A 20,131-nucleotide genomic window follows, 5' to 3' on the forward strand; every position below is an offset into this window, starting at 1 on the left:
ACCGTGTAGTAGAGGAAACTGAGACTCAAAGAGGTAAACTTGCCAAAGATTATATAGGTAGTAAGTGAAAGAACTGAGATTCAAAACCCGGTCTTTCTGTACAATGTCCCTGCCCTTCCCACTACACCAGTTAAATCATTTCCAAGTCTTAGTAAATGGCCCATAAAAACAGTTCACCATCAGTAATAAGTAATTCTATACAACAACTAATTCTCTATGACTAATAGGGTTTTTATGCCTCTCAGCTCCCCATTCCCCCAAATCACTCTATTAGAAAAAGAATAGGAAAAAAGTCAACAGGAAAGGAACACATAATTGATTATGATTATAGCTGGCATTCTAGATGCAGAGAAGATAAATGATTATCCAAGTTGAAGCTGAATGTTTGATAGCACCTTATACTGTCGTCCAGTAACAATTACCCCTCAGCTCTCACCTTTCTCCAGTTAAAATCCCTTAATGGTTTAAACATAATCTCCCAAGCTACACACCAAATTAAAACACAAATATCCAGGAATTTGAAGGAGGAAATTCATGGGGAGTGAGGAAATAATGGTGGTCAGCTCCTTGGCTTTTACCCTAGCTGGGTTCAAACCTTTCATTTCATGTTAATTTACCATTTAGAGCCCAGGTAACAAATCTACTTAATCTCTAGGTACTATATAGACCAGAAAAAAAAAAAAAATCCCAGCAATGATTCTCTTTAACCACTTTCTACTACAACAAATACTAAAATCTGTGATTTGCAATTTATCTATTTTGCTTTTTCTGAACTGCAGAGATATATGTTTAAGATATCTTATTCTCCTTGGTATTTTATATAAAATACTTATATCTGGACATCCCTTCCCTCCTCTGGCTCATCCACCCCCCTTAAAGTGATTCTGATTTAATTGTCTGGGGTGGAGATCAGAAATTAAACTTTGTTTAAAGTTCTCTCCATGTGATTCTAATGTGCATGCAGGCTGAAAACCATTGCACTGGACCAGAATCTCCAAAAAGTGACTATGTCAGCTTTATTTATCACACATCTATAGTACTGTTCAGACAAGTGATAAAAACTCAGCAAGGGGACTTCCTTGGTGGCGCAGTGGTTAAGAATCCACCTGCCGATGCAGGGGACATGGTTCGAGCCCTGGTCTGGAAGATCCCACATGCTGCGGAGCAACTAAGCCTGTGCACCACAACTACTGAGCCCGTGAGCCACAGCTACTGAAGCCCACGCGCCTAGAGCCTGTGCTCTGCAACAAGAGAAGCCACTGCAATGAGAAGCCCATGCACCGCAACAAAGAGTAGCTTCTGCTCGCCACAACTAGAGAAAGCCCGCGTGCAGTTAACAAAGACCCAACACAGCCAAAAATAAATTAATTAATTAATTTTTAAAAAAACTCAGTAAGACAAATTGTTGCTCTCAAGGGGCCTATCATCTAGAGCTTAGTTGTCTAATATGATAGTCACCAGCCACATGTAGCTACTTAAATTTATATTTAAATTAAAGTTAAATTAATTAAATTTCACCTCCTCAGTCATACTAGCCACATTTCAAGTGTTTAATAGCCACATATGGTTAGTGGCTACCATATTGGACAGTACAGATACAGAACAGTTCCATCACTGTAAAAAGTTTTACTGGGTAGTGTAACCCTAGAGATTGTATTATTAGAAGAAATTAAAAAAATAGATCTTAATTACATAGCTGTGGGATGTATAGAGCTACTCGTATATATAGCATACAGTACACTGTGCCAAAATTATTTTATTATCTTTTATGTTACATTTTACATAAAGATAGTATCTTTACACACTACTGCACCAGAATTATTTTATCACTCTACTATCTTTATATAAATGTCTATGGCTATGCCAATTCATGTTTCTTTGCATAGATCAAAGAACTGTCAAGTTGCCTCACTTATCAAAACCTTTTACTACATGCCTTTAAAAAATTTTTTAATAATTTAAGACTTGCAGAAGAACTGCACAGATAATACAGAATGTTCCTGAATACCCTTTACCCATCTTTCTCTCAGGTTAATGTCTACATAACTATAGTTTATCAAAGCATTTCACCCGTTTTTCCACTAAAGTCCCTTTTCTCTTCCAGGATCCAATCCAGTGTACCAGGTTGCATTTATTCATCATTTCTCCTAGTCTCCCCCAATCTGTGACTGCTTCAGTTTTTCCTTTTTAATTTATTTATTTTTTGTTTTGTTTTGTTTCATGACATTGACACTTTGGAAGAGTGCTGGTCAGGTATTTTGGTAGGCTGATCCTCAGTCGGTGTTTGCTGTTTTCTCATGATTAGATAGGGAATATGGACCGAGAGAAAGCATATCACAGAGTCAAGTACCCTTCTCATGTATCGCATCATTATATCAGCCTGACTTACTACTGGTTAATAAGGTTAGTGCAGTTAACTTGATCACTTAGTTTTTTGTTCACTGCATGTTTTTCCTCTGTAAAATTCACTATTTTCCCCCTTTCCATACTTTATTCATTAGAAGCCAGTTACTAAATCTATGCCTGACCCAAGAGGAGGGGGATTGAACTCCACCTCCTGGAAAGGCGAGTATCAGGAAATTGTGGAAATGTGTTAAAACCACAATAGTGATTAATAAATATCATAGGAAAGATACACCGAGGCTGTGTAAATATCCTGTTTCTCTGTAAAGTTCTGCCCACTAATGTTAACATTCATCTGTGGATCACGCCTGTAACCATTATTACTAAGATGTTCTAATGGTCATTTTCTATTTCCCTCATCCTTTCTACATTTATTATTTGGAATTATTCTCTAAGGAAGATAAGTCCCTTTTCCTCCTTTTGTTTATTTATTCAATAATTTAATTGTATCAGTATGAACTCAGAGATATTGATTTTAGTTCTTAGGTTATAATCCAATATCATGTATCTTGTTGCTCAAATCTGTTCCAGGTTTAGCCATTGGAAGCTCTTACAGATTAGCTTCTGTATTTTATTCACATACCTTTATCTGTTTTGTGGGGTTTTTTTCGCACTTCCTTGCTTTCTGGTGCTACAAGATGCCACAGATTCCTCTTGCATTTTCCTGATATAGCCCTAGAGTCAACTGTTTCTCCAAATATTTTTTTGTCAGATTGGTATTTAGAAACTAAGATCTGGGCACTAGGTGTGCTCATGACTACTGGAGTGTCACTGCTTCTAGGCCCTCTCAGTGAAGTTACGCTCCCCACCATTGCTTACTTTTAATTTCTTTCTCTGACAGGAAGAAACATGGTTCCCATCATCTACAATTAATTCAATTATTTGCTCAACCCTCCTATACATGTAAAGTAGTTTCAGAATTGCTAACCAAATGAGAAACTAAATTTACTGACTAGAATACAATTTCTATGTACAGTTCTTTTTCGTCTTTAGCCTGAGAGTATCCAATCAAACACTCTTCCAAAGTAATTTAGGTCTGTTTCCTTTTCCCTACTCCCTTCAGAGAAGTTATGTCATACATCTGTAATACAGTTATAATACAGTTTATCTCAGTCTTCTTCCTGTCCTAGAATCTTCCAATATCCTGATTAATTTTCTAAAAAATTGCACTTTGTAGCCAACCCCTACTCCCTCTACAACATATAACAACCACTCATCTGTTTTCAATTCCAATAGTTTTACCTTTTCCAGAATGCCATGTATTTGTAATCATGATATATGTAACCTTTTGGGTCTGGCCTTTTTCACTTAGCAAAATGCAAGTTCAGAGTCACCCATGTTGTTGTGTGAATCAACAGTTGAACAGTTGAATTAACAATTTCCTCCTTTTTTGCTGTTAGGTAGTATTCCATTTTATGTACACAGATTATTTATCTCTTTACGTGTTCTTGTTTCCAATTTTTTTGTGATTTATGAATAAAGCTGTTATAAATATTCATATACAAATTTCTGTATGAACGTACGTTTTCTATTTACTTGGGTAGATTTCAAGGAGTACGATTGCTGGGTAGTATGAAAAATAGACATATAACAATAAAAAAAACTGACAAACAATTTTCCAAAGTGACTATTATTTTGCATCATTTCTCACCAGCAACCAATGAGAATTCCTGGTGCTCCTTGCTAGCGTTTGTTATTGTCAGGTTTTTGTGTTCTTCTTGTTTTAACCAATCTGTTAAGTGTGTAGTGGCATTTCATTGTTTTAATTTGTATTTCCCCAATGACTAGTAATGTTAAGTTTTTTGCTATCCATTTATCTTTGGAGAATATCTGCTCAGATCATACAGAATTTCTTCTATGTTTTCTTCCAGAATTTTTATATTTCTACATTTTACATCTATGATCTATTTTGAGTTAATTTTTGTGAAAATGTGAGGTTCATGTGTCCAGGTTCATTTTTTGCATATGGATGTCCAATTGTTCCAGCACCATTTGTTGAAAAAACTATTCTTTCTCCAGTGAATTGTCTTTGCATCTTTTTCAAAAAATCAGTTGACTACATTCATGTGGGTCTAATTTTGCATTTTCTATTCTGTTCCATTGATCTGTATCTATCCTTTCACTATACTACACTGTCTTGATATTTGTAGTTTTATACTGATTGAGATCAGGTAGTATAGTCTTCCAATTCTGTTCTTCTTTTGTTCAAAATTGTTTTGTCTATTCTACTACTTAGCCTTTTCACATGAATTTTAGAATCAGTTTGTTGACATCTATAGAATATTTGCTGGAATCTTTATTGAGACTGTGTTGACTTGATACAGTGGGGATGAACCTGGTATATATCCCCATTTATTTAGATCTTCTTTGATTTCTTTCATCACTATTTCAGTGTTTTTCATCACACAGATCCTGCACATATTTTTGCTAGCTTTATGCATAAGTACTTCCTTTAGGGGAGGAGGTGCCATTGTAAATGCTATTCCAATTGTTCACTGCTAGTAAATAAGAATACAATTGACTGACCTTATATTTTGATACCTTACTAACTTCTTTAATTAGTTCCAGGAAAGTTAGTGTAGATTCTTGGGTTTTCTACATCAACAGTCATGATGTCTATGAAATGAAACAGTTTTATTTCTTCTTTTCTAATTTGTATCCCTGTTTTTATCTTTCCTGCCTTATTGCACTGGTTAGGATTTCCAAATAGTGTTGAAAAGGACTGAGGAAAGAAAACATACTTGCCTCATTCTTGATCTTGGAAGAAAAATGTCATCTCTCACCATTCAACATAATAAAGGCAGTAGGTTTGTTTCTGTTCTGGGGTTTTTTTTGAGGGGGGGCGGTGTTTATCTTTTGGTTTTTTGGTAGATGCCCTTTACTAGGTTAAGGAAATTCCTTTATTCCACTAGTTTACTAAGTGTTTTTATTATGAAAGAATGTAGACATTTATTAAATGCTTTTACAGCATCTATTGAGATGATCATTTGGTGTTTCTCATATAGTCTGTGAATGCATCAAATTATATTAATTGGTTATGAAATGTGAAACCAGCCTTGTATTTCTGGGATGAAATTCACTTGGTCATGATAGATTATAATTTTTATCCATTGCTGAATGCAATTTGCTCATATTTTATTGGGAAATTTTGGTCTATATTCTAAGATATTGCTCTGTAGTCTTCTTTCTTTGGTTTTGGTATTAGAGTAATGTTGGCTTGTAGAATGAATTATTAAGTGTGCCCCTTCTATTCTCTGGAAGAAAATTTGAGGAACTGGCATTATTTCTTCCTTGAATATTTGGTAGAATTTGTCAGGGAAACTATCTGGGTCAAGAGTTTTCTTTTTTGAAAGGTTTTTCACTATAAGTTAAATTTTGTTCATTGATATGGGATTTTTCAGGTTATGTTGTGCTTCTTCAGTGAGCTTTAATAGTTTGTGTCTATCAAGGAACTGATTCATTTCATCTAAACTGTTAAATTGATGAAATTAAAGTTGTCCATGTACAGTATCTATCCTTTAATGTCTGTGAAACCAGTAGTGATATCTCCCATTTTCTTCCTGATGTTACTCCTCTTCTCTTCTTGATCAGCCTGACTAGAAGTCTATCAATTTTATGATGTCTTCAAAGAATCAGCTTTAGATTCCTTTGATTTTCTCTATCTTTTTCTGTTTCCAATTCATTGATTTCTCCTCTAATCTTTATTATTTCCTTAGTTTTGGGCTTAATTTAATCTTCTTTTTCTAGTTTCTTAAGCCAGAAACTCAGACTGTTGATTGGAGATATTACGTATTTAATGCTATAAATTTCCCTCTAAGCACTGCTTTAGGGGCATCTCACAACTTTTGATACCTTGTATTTTCATTATCGTTCAGTTCCAGATACATTTTAAAAAATAAACTTTTAATTTTACAATTTCAGGTTCATAGAAAATTATGAAAATAATACAAACAGTTCTCATATACCCCACACCCAATTATTTCCCTTATTATTAACATCTTATATTAATGGTACATTTGTTTGGGGCAACTATGAATAAGGCTGCTATAAACATTCATGTGCAAGCTTTTGTGTGAACACGTTTTAAAATCAACTGGATAAATACCTAGGAGTTTGATCTCGAGGTTGTATACGAAGACTATGTTTAGCTTTGTAAGAAACTGCCAAACTGTCTCTTGAAGTAGCTGTATCATTTTGCATTCCAACACATAATGAGAGTTCTTGTTACTCATCCTTGCCTGCAATTGGTATTGTCAGGGTTTTTTAAAAAAAAATTAACCATTAGAATAGGCATGTAATGGTATCTTGTTTTAATGTGAAATTCCCCAATGACAAATGATGTTGAGCATCTTTTCATATGCTTATTTGCATCTGTATATTTTCTTTGGTGAGGTTTCTGTTAAGATCATTTGCCCTGTTTTAATTGGCTTGTTTATTTTCCTATTATTGAGAGTTCAAAATATTTTAAAATTTCCCTTGAGACTTCCTTTTGGATTCATGGTTTATGTAGAAATGTATTGTTTAATTTCCAAATATTTGGAAATATTCCACCTATCTTTTATTGATTTCTAATATAATTCTATAATGATCTGAGAACATACTTGGTATCATATCTGTTCTTTTAAATTTGTTAAAGTTCATTTTGTGACCCAGAATATGGTTCATGTTAGTGAATGTTCCATGTGCACCTAAGAAGAATGTGTATTCTGAAGTTCTTTGGTGGAGTGATAATGTTAACTATGTCAAATTGGTTGATAGTGTTGCTCAGGTCATTTATATCCCTATTAATTTTTTTTTTTTTTTGCCTAATTGTTCTATCAATAACTATAAAGGAGGGTTGGAGTTACCAATGATAATTATAGATTTGTCTATTTGTCCTCTCAGATTCATCAGTTTTTGCCTCATGTATTTTGAAGCTCTGCTATTAGGTGTGTATACCTTTAGGACTGTTAGGTCCATTTGCAGAACTTACCACTATATCGTTATGTAATGTTCTATTTTACTTCTGATAATATTCTTTTTCTGAAGTTTATTTTGACTGAATTTAATGTAGCGAGCCCAGTTTTGGCTTTTTTGGGGGGAGACAGGCCACAGTGTTTGACTGGTACAGGTATCCTCCCGTTTATACCACTTCCCTTTTATGAAAGCCCTACATTAGTACCTGTTTTTGCTAATTGAAGAAATCTGAAGAGGATTTTTGCTCTTCTGAAAAAAAGGCAAAAGTCAAAAGGAGAGAGGGAAGAGATAAGGGGCAAGATAGGGGTAGGGGATTAAGAGACACAAACTACTACGTATAGAATAAATAAGCAACAAGGATATATTGTAGAGCACAGGGAAATATAGCCATTGTTTTGTAATAACTTTAAATGGAGTATTGTCTATAAAAATATTGAATAACTATGTTGTACACCCGAAACTAATATAACATTGCAAACCAACTATACTTTAATAAAAAATAGCGTTCAGCATTATTTTGCAGCATAGAGGCAGAGCACCCCCAGCAGAGAGAGTGGCACCACCAAGCTCCTTCCCTAGGAACTACACTGAGCATCTCAGCCTCAAGCCACCATAGCTTTGCACTGTGTGACCATCTGTGCTTTATCTCCATTTATTTTTTGCATCTGTTAGCAAGATGTGTCCTAAGGTAATTACTTCTTTGCTTTAAGCCATTTTGGCTTATGAAAGGTTTCATAGGAACACTCTACTTTTGGATAGCTGGGGGGTGGGGGGTGCCTGTATATGCTTTTACTTTTAACCTATCTATGTCTTTATATTTAAAGTGAGTCTCCTATGGACAACATATAACTGAGTCTTCTTTCTAAATTCAGTCTAGCAACCTGCCTTTTTACTGATGTATTTAGACATTTAAAGTGATTATTGTTATGGTTGGCTTAAAATCTATCTTGCTAGCTGTTTTCTATTTGTTCCATTTGGCCTTTCTTGCTTTTTTGTTCACTTTCTGCCTTTTCTGAATGACTAAGCATTTTATGATCTATTTTATCTCCTACAATTACTTATTATTTATACCTCTTTTTAAAATGATTAATAATCAATTTATTAAAATAGTTGATTTAAGCAACTACAATGGTGACCTCAGTCTCTAATCCTGGCTCAATGATAGAAGTAATCTGCTTAACACTCTCAGGAGGATTGTCCAAGTCAATGAGTCGCTGTGAATCCTCACCTGGAAATGCTGCCAAGTCTTAGAACCTTCACCACAAAGAGTTTTTCTCACAGTGATTCTCAGTCCTGGTAGACATCCGAAACAGTCCTTTCACTTTAAGGTTCTTTTCCTTTGAGCCTGTGATCAAATCAGCACACACCTTCCCCAGGGATTTTACATGGTGGACAGTTAGGGTAATTCTTACTCAGTGAACCACCCCTTCTGGGTCCACTGGTGTAGTTCCAGTAGCTTTAAAAGCCATGGCTGCCACATGGCAGGAGCATAACTTTGTGACTGACTTCTTCCTCAGCAAGAAGGAACTCTGGTGAGTCAGGAGCAGTGGCCAGTGTCTTCCTCACGGAGGCTTGATGCCTTTTTTAACACTTAACTTTTTAATGGTTAATGAGTTTTCCTTCAGATAGTATTATGTCATTTCATATAGAATGTAACAGGACATTCTCAAGTCCTTCCATTCCTTGTGTCACTGTGGTCATACATTTCACTTTTATTTATGGAATAAACACATTATTACAAATTTTGCTTTAAATAGTTAGCTTTTACAACAACTAAAAATTAAAAAAATATTCCATTTTAGCTTCATTCTTCATTCTTTGTATAAATCCAGGTTTCTGGTATCATATTTCTTCTACCTGAAAAACTTCCTTTAACATTTCTTGCAGAGTAGATCTGTGCTAATGAGTTACCTCAATTTTTGTTTGTCTGAGAAAGGCTTTGCTTCTGCCTCACATTTGAAAGATATTTTTCACTGGATATAAGTCAGGTTTTTTTCCTTTTCAGAACTTTATAGACACCATTCCATTGCCTTCTTATTTACATGGTTTCTAGTGACAAGTCTGCTGTAATTCTCTTCCTTGTTCATTAATGTAACATTATTTTTTCCTCTGGCTGCCTTCAAGGTTTTCTCTCCGTCTTTGGCTTTTGGGAGTTAGAATATGATGTTCATGGTGCTGAGTTTTTAAAAAAATTCTTACTCATATTTCTTCAAATATTTTTTCTGCCCTCTTCTCTTTTTGTTCCCCTGGAGTTCCATTTATGCATGTTAGGTCATTTGGTATTGTCCTTTAGCCCTTGGATGCTCTCTTTTTTATCATTCTTTTTTTTTCTCTTTGTGTTTCACTTTGTGTAATTTCTGTTGACCTATCTCCATTTTCAAGCTCACTGGCTCTTCACCTACCTCAAATCTACTGGTAAAATCATTGAAAGCATTCTTCATCTCTGTTACTGAATTATTCTTTTCTAGGATTTTCATTTTTATAGTTTCCATGTCTCTGCTCAAAGTATCTACTCAACCATGCATGTTGTCTACCTTTTCCACTAGAGCCTTTAACATATTAACCATAACTATTTTAAATTCCCCATTGGATAGGTCCAACATCTAAGTCATATCTGAGTCTGGCTCTGTTGACTCCTCTGTCATTTTAAACTGTGTTTTTTTCCCCCCCTCTTTGTATGCCTAAAGTTTTTTGTTTAAAGGTGGATGTACTGTACAAGACAATAGATACTGAGATAAATAATTGTTATACTTGGAGATGGGCACACCTTTCCTTCTGTTGGGCTGTTAATATAGGGGTTCATGCCCATCAAGTCAGGAGTTGCGCTGGGTTTGAAGCTTGCTTCCTGCTTGGCTCTGGGTCTCCCACTTGGTTTAGGTTTTTTTTCCTTTGTGCAACAGAGATTCTTTCTCTTGCAGCTCTCCCAGCTGAATTCCACTTTTAATTTTATTTGACAATGATAGGGTAATGAAGGTGGAGGAGTGGGGAAAGGAGGTATTGTCTGATGTTCTTACTAAGCCTCAGATTTAGGCAGGCATTGTGAACCTGGGTCTTGGGTCTGTGACATTCTCAAGTATTCCTGTTCCTTCTCCAGGGGTAATACTGGGTCTATAGAGTCCCAGCCATCCCCCAGAGGTCTTAGTCTATACATTTCTTTCCTTTTCCCTGCATATTCAGGCTTTTGTTCCTCTGAGGTGATACAGAAGATGGATCTGGCAGTGTTTTGGCAGTGGCTTCTGTTCTCTCCCCTGCTCCAGCCAGTATCACAGGGCAAGTTTTCTTAGGCCTCTCCCCACTCTGCCCTGTGAGTTCCTAGAGGAAAATCCTTCATGAGATTGTGACCCCCTACACACACGTATGTCTGCAGCCCCAGGGACTTCACACTCCCACCCAGCCTTTAGAAATTCATTAAAAATTTCTACCTGAATCTTCTCTTTGGCTTACATGGATTTGGCAACATCTTTCTTTGCAATCACTTGTCTCTCCCCATATTTCAGGGTAGTTGTTTGTCTTGCAATCTCAGTTCTCTCATGGGTTCAAACGTCATTAATTTCCAGCTTGTCAGCTTTTTTTCTTGTTGTTTGTGTAGAAGTGATAGTCTTTTCAGCACTCTTAATTTCCAAATTGAAATAATAAGTCTCATTCTACAAAGAGGCAATTTGACCCATCCCACATATCGCTAATAAAACAGGTAAAGGGCCTACAAGTTTTTAAAAGGAAAAAAACCCTAGTTTCCGGTTCCTGCCATGTAATTAATTAACCAGGAGTGTGACTTCAAGCAAGAAAAATGGACTGGTAAGACTTAATTAGACCCATCACTCCAAAAGGATCAAATGGTATAACTATGTGAAAGTGATCTAGAAAGTATTAAAAAAAGATATGGGATGAATGCAAAGTATGAACTTCTATTTTATTCTTTAGTTGAAGACTGTATGATAAAAATAAAATAGGTGTTTTACGTCTGGTCACATAAAGATTCAGATCAGTTCAGCAACATTTAATGAGTACCTACTATATGTTAAACTCTGTCCTAGTCATTTCTCCATCTGGGGAATGAAAAGGACACAGTCTGTGCCCTTAAAGAGTTTTTAGTCCAGCAGAGAAGACAAATTATGTTTAATTTGACTCAACTGTTTAATTATAAATATCTGAAACTAACATCTGTCCCCTTCATTTTTAGAAGAAAACTGAGTAACACAATATACACATATGAAAATAATTTTTTTTACAATTAAATTAGTCCACATTAGGATACTGTTTTAAATTACAAAAAAATGACAACCAATTTTCTCTCAAAATATTACCCTGATTAAAACTTCATTAAATGTATGAGAATTCTTCTTAAAACTAAAGGAATATTTTACTCTTTAAGCAATTTATTTCTATCTCAGATATTGTAGTAGCATGCATTAAAGAGTTAACATTTGTCATCACCAGGGAAATTACATTAATAATACTTTAGTTTTAAACAGAAACAACATTTTTTTGTATTACTTAGGTAGTTCCTTAAATGATTTACTCTTTTTTTCCATTAGGTCATTTATAATTGAGAGGTTCCTAAGCCGAACAGTTAGATGCAAAAACATGTGTTCAAAGTTGAGACAGAAATGGCAAATGGCCACATTCTTAAGATCATGTAATTGAATGAAATAGGGAATTCAATACCTCAGCAGATGACAAGTTCAAGGATGACCCTGTTTTAGCAAAAGCTAAGTTGGAACACATGAAACCATCAGATTTTGAGTTTTCATGTGAATCATTTTGGAGCACAAGGATTTAATGAATGTATGAGAATGTGTCCTTGGATTAGAATGCATTCCTACAGAATGAGAATAAGAAATATGAGAAATATTAAACAGAAACAAATGCAGCATCGTTAATTTCTTACGATGTGACTAAAAGACTTGAAGCGAAGGATTCCTGTGACTTCAGAGGTGGGTTACTTTCCCACAATGCACCTACATGTAAAAGACAACTGTAAACAGTATATGATTCTGTTCAGAGTCTGTTCACAAGCCACCATCAAACTTGGCTCAGTCCTCTTTACACAGTGCTAGGTTTGTCTTCTGGAACTAATAAGATTAAAAATTCAAACCTGCTTATGCTTTGGGCTCAACAGTAGAATTACCTAAAAACAGATATATATCTATATCTATACATATATGGATATATAAAAATTATGAATTTGAGGACACAATTTGAGAGCATTTTTGATACTCACAAATGTTTGAAATTAAATCAATTGTATAGTTTAAAACTCAGTTGGTATATGAAAAAATTCTATCTTCAGTTCATGTGAGTTATTTCATCAAACATAACAATAGATGATGAGCTAAATAGTTAACATAATTAATTCAGACCTTGCTCTGTTTATAACAAAGGCAAGTCAAAGGCCTGCGAGAACTGTGAACTTTTCTATGGTTCAGGGTCAATCTGAACAAGGGTACCAGCTGTTCCATTAGATAATGTCTTGGATAAAGTCACTCTTGAATGAAAATTTTCACACTTTGTAATAAGGCCTCACAACTGAAATGACCAAAAAAAAGATGATGACAAATATCTGAGATAATCCAGAAATGAATTCTTTTCCATGACCAAATTTATCTTCTAAGCCAAGAAAGAAATAATTAGCATTTTGCCAGACTCTACACTTTTGCAATGGTTTAGAAATTAATACAGTATTAGTACAATGAGAACATGTATTCAAAGTGAGAAAGCAGTTTACTGTGATCTTACTTCCCACCTTCAAGAGAAATAAAAATGAATGAACGGCTACTTTTAATTTTCAGACCTATGTGACAACTCGAAAAATTAGGACATTCAATGCACAAATAATACTGGAATTGTTTCTTGTTCCTTCTAAAAGTGTCATTCTTTCATCTTCCAAACACCTATCAATTGGTTATGAGAGGAAAAGAAAAATATACTTGTCCACAATAGAAACACACGTGGGAATGTTAATAAACTTATTCTTTTATTTAGTTATTTAATTTTTTATTTTTTGGCCGCACCGCGCAGCTTGCGGAATCTTAGTTCCCCGACTAGGGATCAAACGTGGGCCCGGCAGTGAAAGTGCCGAGTCCTAACGACTGGGAGGCCAGCGAATTCCCTTGACAGATGTATTCTGATGGCAGCTGCTCTTGAGGTGGTAATGAGATTTAAAGAATATACTTTACTTGTACAGCCAAAACATGCTTACTACTTGAAATGGTTAGCTATATAAATGAGAGGTTATTTTTAGATTTTCTTTTTATATTGCAAGCTTTCTTTTTAGATGGCAGAAAATCACGCAATAGTTTGCTAAATTTCCTTCACCCGAGTCATAATGATTGCTGGGAAGTGAGTAGCAGTGTTGAAGATGTGCTAATAGTAAATCACGTTCTTTATTGCAACTGTGGCTTTACAATGATTTGAATTATGCTGGGATTCTGTTCTAGACAATTTGAAATCAAACAGGGGAATGTTAATTTCTTGCAACCAAGACATCTCATACCACAATATGATACGCATGGCTGCTATACAGTAATAGCCGAGCAACATTTTTCAAGCAGAGGGCAGTTAGTGTTCTTTTTCAAGGCAGATGTTTTCCAGATTTGCTATTGTCACTCATTAAGAAAGTAAGAAGTCTGTGAGTTATGATAATGTGAGGTATGATATTGTACATGAAATCGCATCCATAACACACCGCGGATTTTCTCTGCTAATTCTTCCTTTGCTTGCTTTAATTGGTTCAGTGTGACTGTTCTTCCATTAGTGTAGAAATACTTATGTTGTCTGTGTGATAAAATGTAACCAAACAGAGAAAATAGGTAGGTGGTGGGACTGCTGATAAAGGAAGTAGGAAGGAGGGTAGATATTTTAGTTAATAGGACTCATATCTTCAAAAAGTGTGTCATTTTAAAGTAATTATGAAGAAAAATTATTTGGGGTATTTTATGAGACTTAGCACATATTGAATTTAGGGAACAATGTGCATACTTTGGAGGAATTCAAAGCACTGTACAAATACTATCCAATGAACGTTTCCATGTAATAGAACAGAGGAGGTCTTACTGTGGCCATAGTTTACTGGAGCAAACACAGTTCAAACAGCTTGATATTGACAATGAAGCACTTAATGAGGTAGAACAATGAGTAGAGCAAAGCCTGGAATTTTTTACCTCCTAGAGACTGAGTTTAATGCCTAAATTATCAGAAAAATAATATGTTGATATACCAAGGAGTGACTGTAACTTTCAACCTAAAATATAACTCCTTAAAGCTATCTCCTTGCCTAAAGTGATCTCAAAATTCGAAATTGGATAGATGAGATATGTAATTCCTTGGTTAATAATCTATTGTTGACCTGATTGACATTACCATCCATTTAAAAAGTTATGATAATTTATCATCTTTTTTCTCTTTCTTTCATTTCTTCTAAATGTTTGAGTAGAAATATCTTCATTTTAGAAGTTGAGATTTTTAATAGCTGCTATTAAAAATATGTACCTTTTTAGGGACTTCCCTGGTGGCACAGTAGTTAAGAATCCGCCTGCCAATGCAGGGGACACGGTTCAAACCCTGGTCCGGGAAGATCCCACGTGCCACGGAGCAACTAAGCCCGTGAGCCACAACTGCTGAGCCCGCCTGCCACAACTACTGAAGCCCGCGCGCCTAGAGTCCGTGCTCTGCAAAGAAGAGAAGCCACCACAATGAGAAGTCCGCACACCGCAACGAAGAGTAGACCCCGCTCGCCTCAACTAGAGAAAGCCCATGCACAGCAATGAAGACCCAGTGCAGCCAAAAATAAATAAATAAATTAATTAATTAATTTAAAATATATATATATATATATACATCTTTTAAAAAAATTGATTGACTCTATAGGGGTCATCAGCGGTGAGAGAGGTTTCTATTTTCCCACAGCAGTGGCTCATGGTATCTGTGCAGGGCTCCCCGCTGGCCTGTTGCTCAGGACAGAATTTGCAAACCCACATTCCAGATTGCCTCAGTGTTGCAACCTGAGATGCCTTACAGAAGTAAAAACACTATAGCTTAAGAGACAATCAGTGGAAATACAAGGATGACTTTTTTACAAAACTTTAAATGAGAAGCCTTTAAAAGGTACTATTTTTCTCAAGTGAAAAATGATGGCAAGACCCACATACTACTCATGACACTTGAACAATTTAATGCAAAGCACTGAACAAAATATTAAGCCTTCTAGTATAGAAGATTCATAATTCAGTAACAACACCTCCTGCACATAACTTTCAGCAGTAGCACTTAAGAATTCATATACCAAATGCAAACCCACAGACTCAGCTATGGGTATAACAATAATGGCTCCAAGTTTAGTAATTCCAAGTATGAGTATTATGCGTGTTTCTTCTTTTTTCCCATTATACTAGAACCATACAATTTATTTCCATCCAGGCAGCCAGAATGTAGAGCCAATTTATTATGATTATAATGACACAAAGAAGGGGGGGCTATGGGTCAAGAGGAAAGGACTTCACAAATATAGAATCACCTCTTTGCACTGATGTCAATACCAGGGGAATTCTGAGGCTGACTGGGGATCCCTGATGTCGTGGATGAGATTTCTATATAGATGAACTGTTGAGCTCTTGACTGGATTTTCTAATGCCTTCAATGACATTCCACGGCTAAACTCTGCTCAGCTCTGATCTGAGTCGAGTTTGCGGCAAGGGCAATGGTGAACTGAGAAACCCCATGCTGAAAGGGAACTGCAGTCTGCAGAAAGATGCTGGACTTATTACCTTTTGATGACACTGTTCCTCTACAAAATAAATGATTCTGGCACCAGGTAGATTGATATTATTGGTAACAACCTGCAATTAGGTAAGCTCTGGAACCAAGAAGAGGCAGCTAGAGTTCATGAATTAGCTTTTGACCACCCAGAATGCCTCCATACAGTGAGAGGTAACAGATGGAGACAAAATCTCAGCACATTTAACAATCTGTCACAATTGAGAGAGACTCTACTCTTGGCCAAAAGAGAACTTCTATCAGCAAAAGATAAATCTCTCTAAAGCAATCCAACGACAACTCACTGAGTGACTACTATGTACTGGGCATTATCCTAGGGTACTTCAAACAAATTATTTCACTTGATTCTCAAAAGTCTCTGAGAGAGATTATATTATCCCCTATTTTACAAACTGAGGCTAAGTAATTACAGCTAGGGAGTGATGAAGCCCTCTTAGACAGGTTTGTCCTAGCCCAAAGCTCAAGCTGTTCCCACCGATATCCCACCCTGTGGTAGATTAAAGGTGGTGGCAAATACCTTGCTACTCTTCTAATTGAAGGATGGAGTCTAATCGTCTTTCCCCCTTGAATCTGGGTTGGCCTTAGGAACTTGCTTGACCATTAGAATGAGGTAAGGCTTTAATAAGTCTTGCAGCTTACACCTGAGACCTCTTGAATGATCACTCATGAAGCCCTGAGCTGCCATGAGAGAACATGTAAAGAGGCCCCAAGACTAAATAGGAAGGGGTCCCAGTTGAACCCAGCCTTCCAGCCATCCCCACCAAGATGCCAGGCATAAGCCATCCTGGACCGGCCAGACCAGGCCAGCCATCAGTTTAACATCTCCAAGTGACCTCAGTTGATGCCATATGGAGAAGAAAAATCATCCACTGATCTCTAGCTAAATTCCTGACAGACAACATCATAAGATGATAAAATGACTGCTGCTGTAAGCACAAAGTTTGGGGGTAGTTAGATATAATAAATAAATATTTATTTAGCAATAAATAACTGCAAAAAATTTTCTTCTGTGATATTACTATACTATGAATCTAAAGTCAGCCTAGGGAAAAAAAATAGCTTAATATTGCTGAAAAATAGAACATTCTCCTAACATTTGATAAATGGGATATGATTTTTTTGTTTTATTATTCAAGTTAGGATATACTTTGGGGAATAAAGAGGAGAAAGGAAGAAGAGGAGAAAAGAAAAATGCTCCTCACAGGTAACATGTTTGAACATGTTTGGTGCCAAAGAGAAAGAGAAAGCGTATTAGTCAGGATTCTTTTGACTTTGTGATGGAAACCATAATTAAACTGCTTTAAAAATAATAAAGGAAAGTATGGCGTGTATTGGTCCATGTAACTGAAAATTGTATTGAGATGCTGACCTTGGACATGCCTGATTAAGCTGTTCAAAAATATCATTAAAAATATGTTTCTCTCCATCTTTCAGTTTCATTTTCCTCTGGGCTGGCTTTATTCTCAAGCCAACTTCCTCCTCCTGGTGACAAGATACTTTATATTTAGGTTATATCATACCATCTCAGCGGCAGACTCTCCAGCAAAAGGAATTTTCAATTCCAAGAGGTCCAGGAAAGGGTGTCATTTGCCTGGATTGGGGCACACGCCCTTCCCTGAACCAGTTTCTGTGGTCAGGGAAATAAAATGTTCCTAGTGGCCAGGTCTGAGTCAGCAGACCACCCATTAGCCTTGGGAGTAGGTCAGCCCCATCTTGCCCATGTGGTAGGGAGTGGTGGTGCCCAAAGGAACCTCGTGTATTTTTTTCATCATAAGGACTTGGAGGATAAATCCTACAGAGGGGAAAATGTACCTTCGAAGGGGAGTGAGAAGAAAATACCTATTCCTTCTTTACATAATTAAATTCACTTCATCTTGATTATCTAAATCATAGCTATGATTTAATATTTGAAGAAACCTGCTTTAAACAAAACTGTGATCTTCATCTCCTCCACATCCATTTTGCTCTCTCCTCTCCTGTTTGAGAACACCCTCCCCTGCTCCCCTACTGGTCTCTCTGGTAGCCCAGGGCCCCCACTAAAGTCCTACCCTCCCTGGTGAGTGTCCTGTTCTCTGGTCCCAGTCTTTCTGAGAACTAGACAACTGACATCAACTAGTTGAGGCAGTCACCCACTTGCCCTTGGCCCCTTCTCCCTGTAAAACAAGGGGATTGTTTAAATAATCTCTAATGTACCTTAATGAACAACTTCCTCAGACTTTTCACTGAGGCAAACTCCATAAAGGCAAATCCTAATCCCTTTGTATGCCTCACTGGCATGGCTGAGGGACAGGAGGGGGCTCTTGCTCTCCTTCACAAATCCATGGAGAGGCAAACTGCCAGTCTCTTCCTCCCTCTGGAGAGTGGTGAAGTCAACACTCCCTGTCTCTTTCCTCCTTTCCTTGTTCCTCCCCTCAGGATGGAGGGGTGCTAATACATTTGGTGGGAGCCTGGCTTCCATGAGAGCCTGTTTCTCTGCTCGATGAGATGACAGGTCACTCCTGGCCCGTGGCAGGGCATCTAGCTCTCTTTGACCGCCCGGGCTCAGGCAACGACAGCCGCCTCCTCCTCCCGCCTCTGAGCACTGACCTCTTTGGAAGGGCCTGCTCCACCCGCAGGGATGCTTGCCATCCTCCCTGCGTTCCAGCTCCTCCCGCCCTGCAGAAGCAGTCCTGGCACTGGCACTGAGTGGGTTGGAGACTGCCCAGCACATTCGGCTCTCTTTGCAAACACAAAGGTTTTTATTTGGTTTGGGAGGCCGGGGACACAATTTTGGCATCAGGTCTAAGCCACGTTCTCCAGTGTAGATTTCCCAGAGCCCTGAATTTTGTTCTCTACATCTCTGCCTAACAGGAAGATGTTCTGAACCCCCATTTGGCTAGTGATTCTTCCCTCTATAGGTGAGAACCTGGCGGGGAGGAGAGGTAATCCTGAGCTCTTATCTGCCTCTAACAGCCATTTCCAAACTACTTTCACATGCATTCTTATCATTTCATTCTCAAAACCACCTTGTGAGACTGCCAGGCAGGGATTATTCCTTTCAATTTACAGCCAAGAAAATGGAGATTTAGAAAAGTTAAGTGACTCATCCATGGTCTAGTGAGTTAGTGGTGGAATGGGACTAAGTCCAGGTCATCAGACAATGAGACTAGACTCTTCCAATCAGAGGCACGCTAACATTCTACAGCTTCAGAATTCTACACGAACATTCTACCGGAAGAACAACTCACCCGGCAGTTACTACCTGTCCCGCAGATCACAGACATAACACACTGCAGATGTTTTATCCATGTAGATCTGAGTGAACATTATGCAACTGGATGCCCTGGTGAAACTGTGTTACTGGGTTGTTTCTGTTGTTTTGAAGGACCTTATTGGCCAGGATATTGGATATCACTAGAGAGAATGCAAGCCTTAAAGCCTGTCAAATCAAGGCAGGCTGTGCACCTGCATCCAGCCGTCCACCACCACAGCCGCTCTGGCAGCTGCCAATGTTCCCACCCTCCCCCACACGACTGGGAGTATCAAGCCCCATGCAGACTATGCCTGCTTACGTACAAAGAGGAAACAAGGTGACACACAGGAAATTGGAAAATCTTGGCAGTCTCATTAACTCTAAGACTAAACCAGCAAATTCTGAACTCTACACAGTAAACTGATGAAATATTTTCAAAAATGATACCTTGCATGTATTGAATGTAGAGGTGGAAACTTTCAAGAGGAGAATTTCCCCCACAATCTCAAAATCTCAAATCAGTATCTGAACATATCTCTGGATATTGAGCAAGACCAGTGGAGAAAAAACTAACTGATGACCATTCTCTAGTATGCCTTGTCTCATACTAAGAAGTGGTGTGAGCTTAAAACATTATTTGCACTTAACATTCATTGGTTTTATAGGTAGTTTTTCTATTTCACTTTGTGTGTGTAGTGTGTGTGTGTGTGTGTGTGTGTGTGTGTGTGTGTATGTGTGTGTGTATGAGAGAGAGAGAGAGAGAGAGAG

At 37.2% G+C, this 20,131-nt stretch overlaps 1 pseudogene; it reads right to left on the minus strand.

Moving 5' to 3' along the window:
- Positions 1-8,474: 8,474 nt before the first annotated feature.
- Positions 8,475-8,828, minus strand: LOC132351834 (small ribosomal subunit protein uS10-like; annotated as a pseudogene).
- Between the last annotated feature and the right edge of the window lie 11,303 nt (positions 8,829-20,131).

Source organism: Balaenoptera ricei, chromosome 17 (assembly GCF_028023285.1).
Source record: "Balaenoptera ricei isolate mBalRic1 chromosome 17, mBalRic1.hap2, whole genome shotgun sequence".
Taxonomy (NCBI): Eukaryota; Metazoa; Chordata; class Mammalia; order Artiodactyla; family Balaenopteridae; genus Balaenoptera; species Balaenoptera ricei.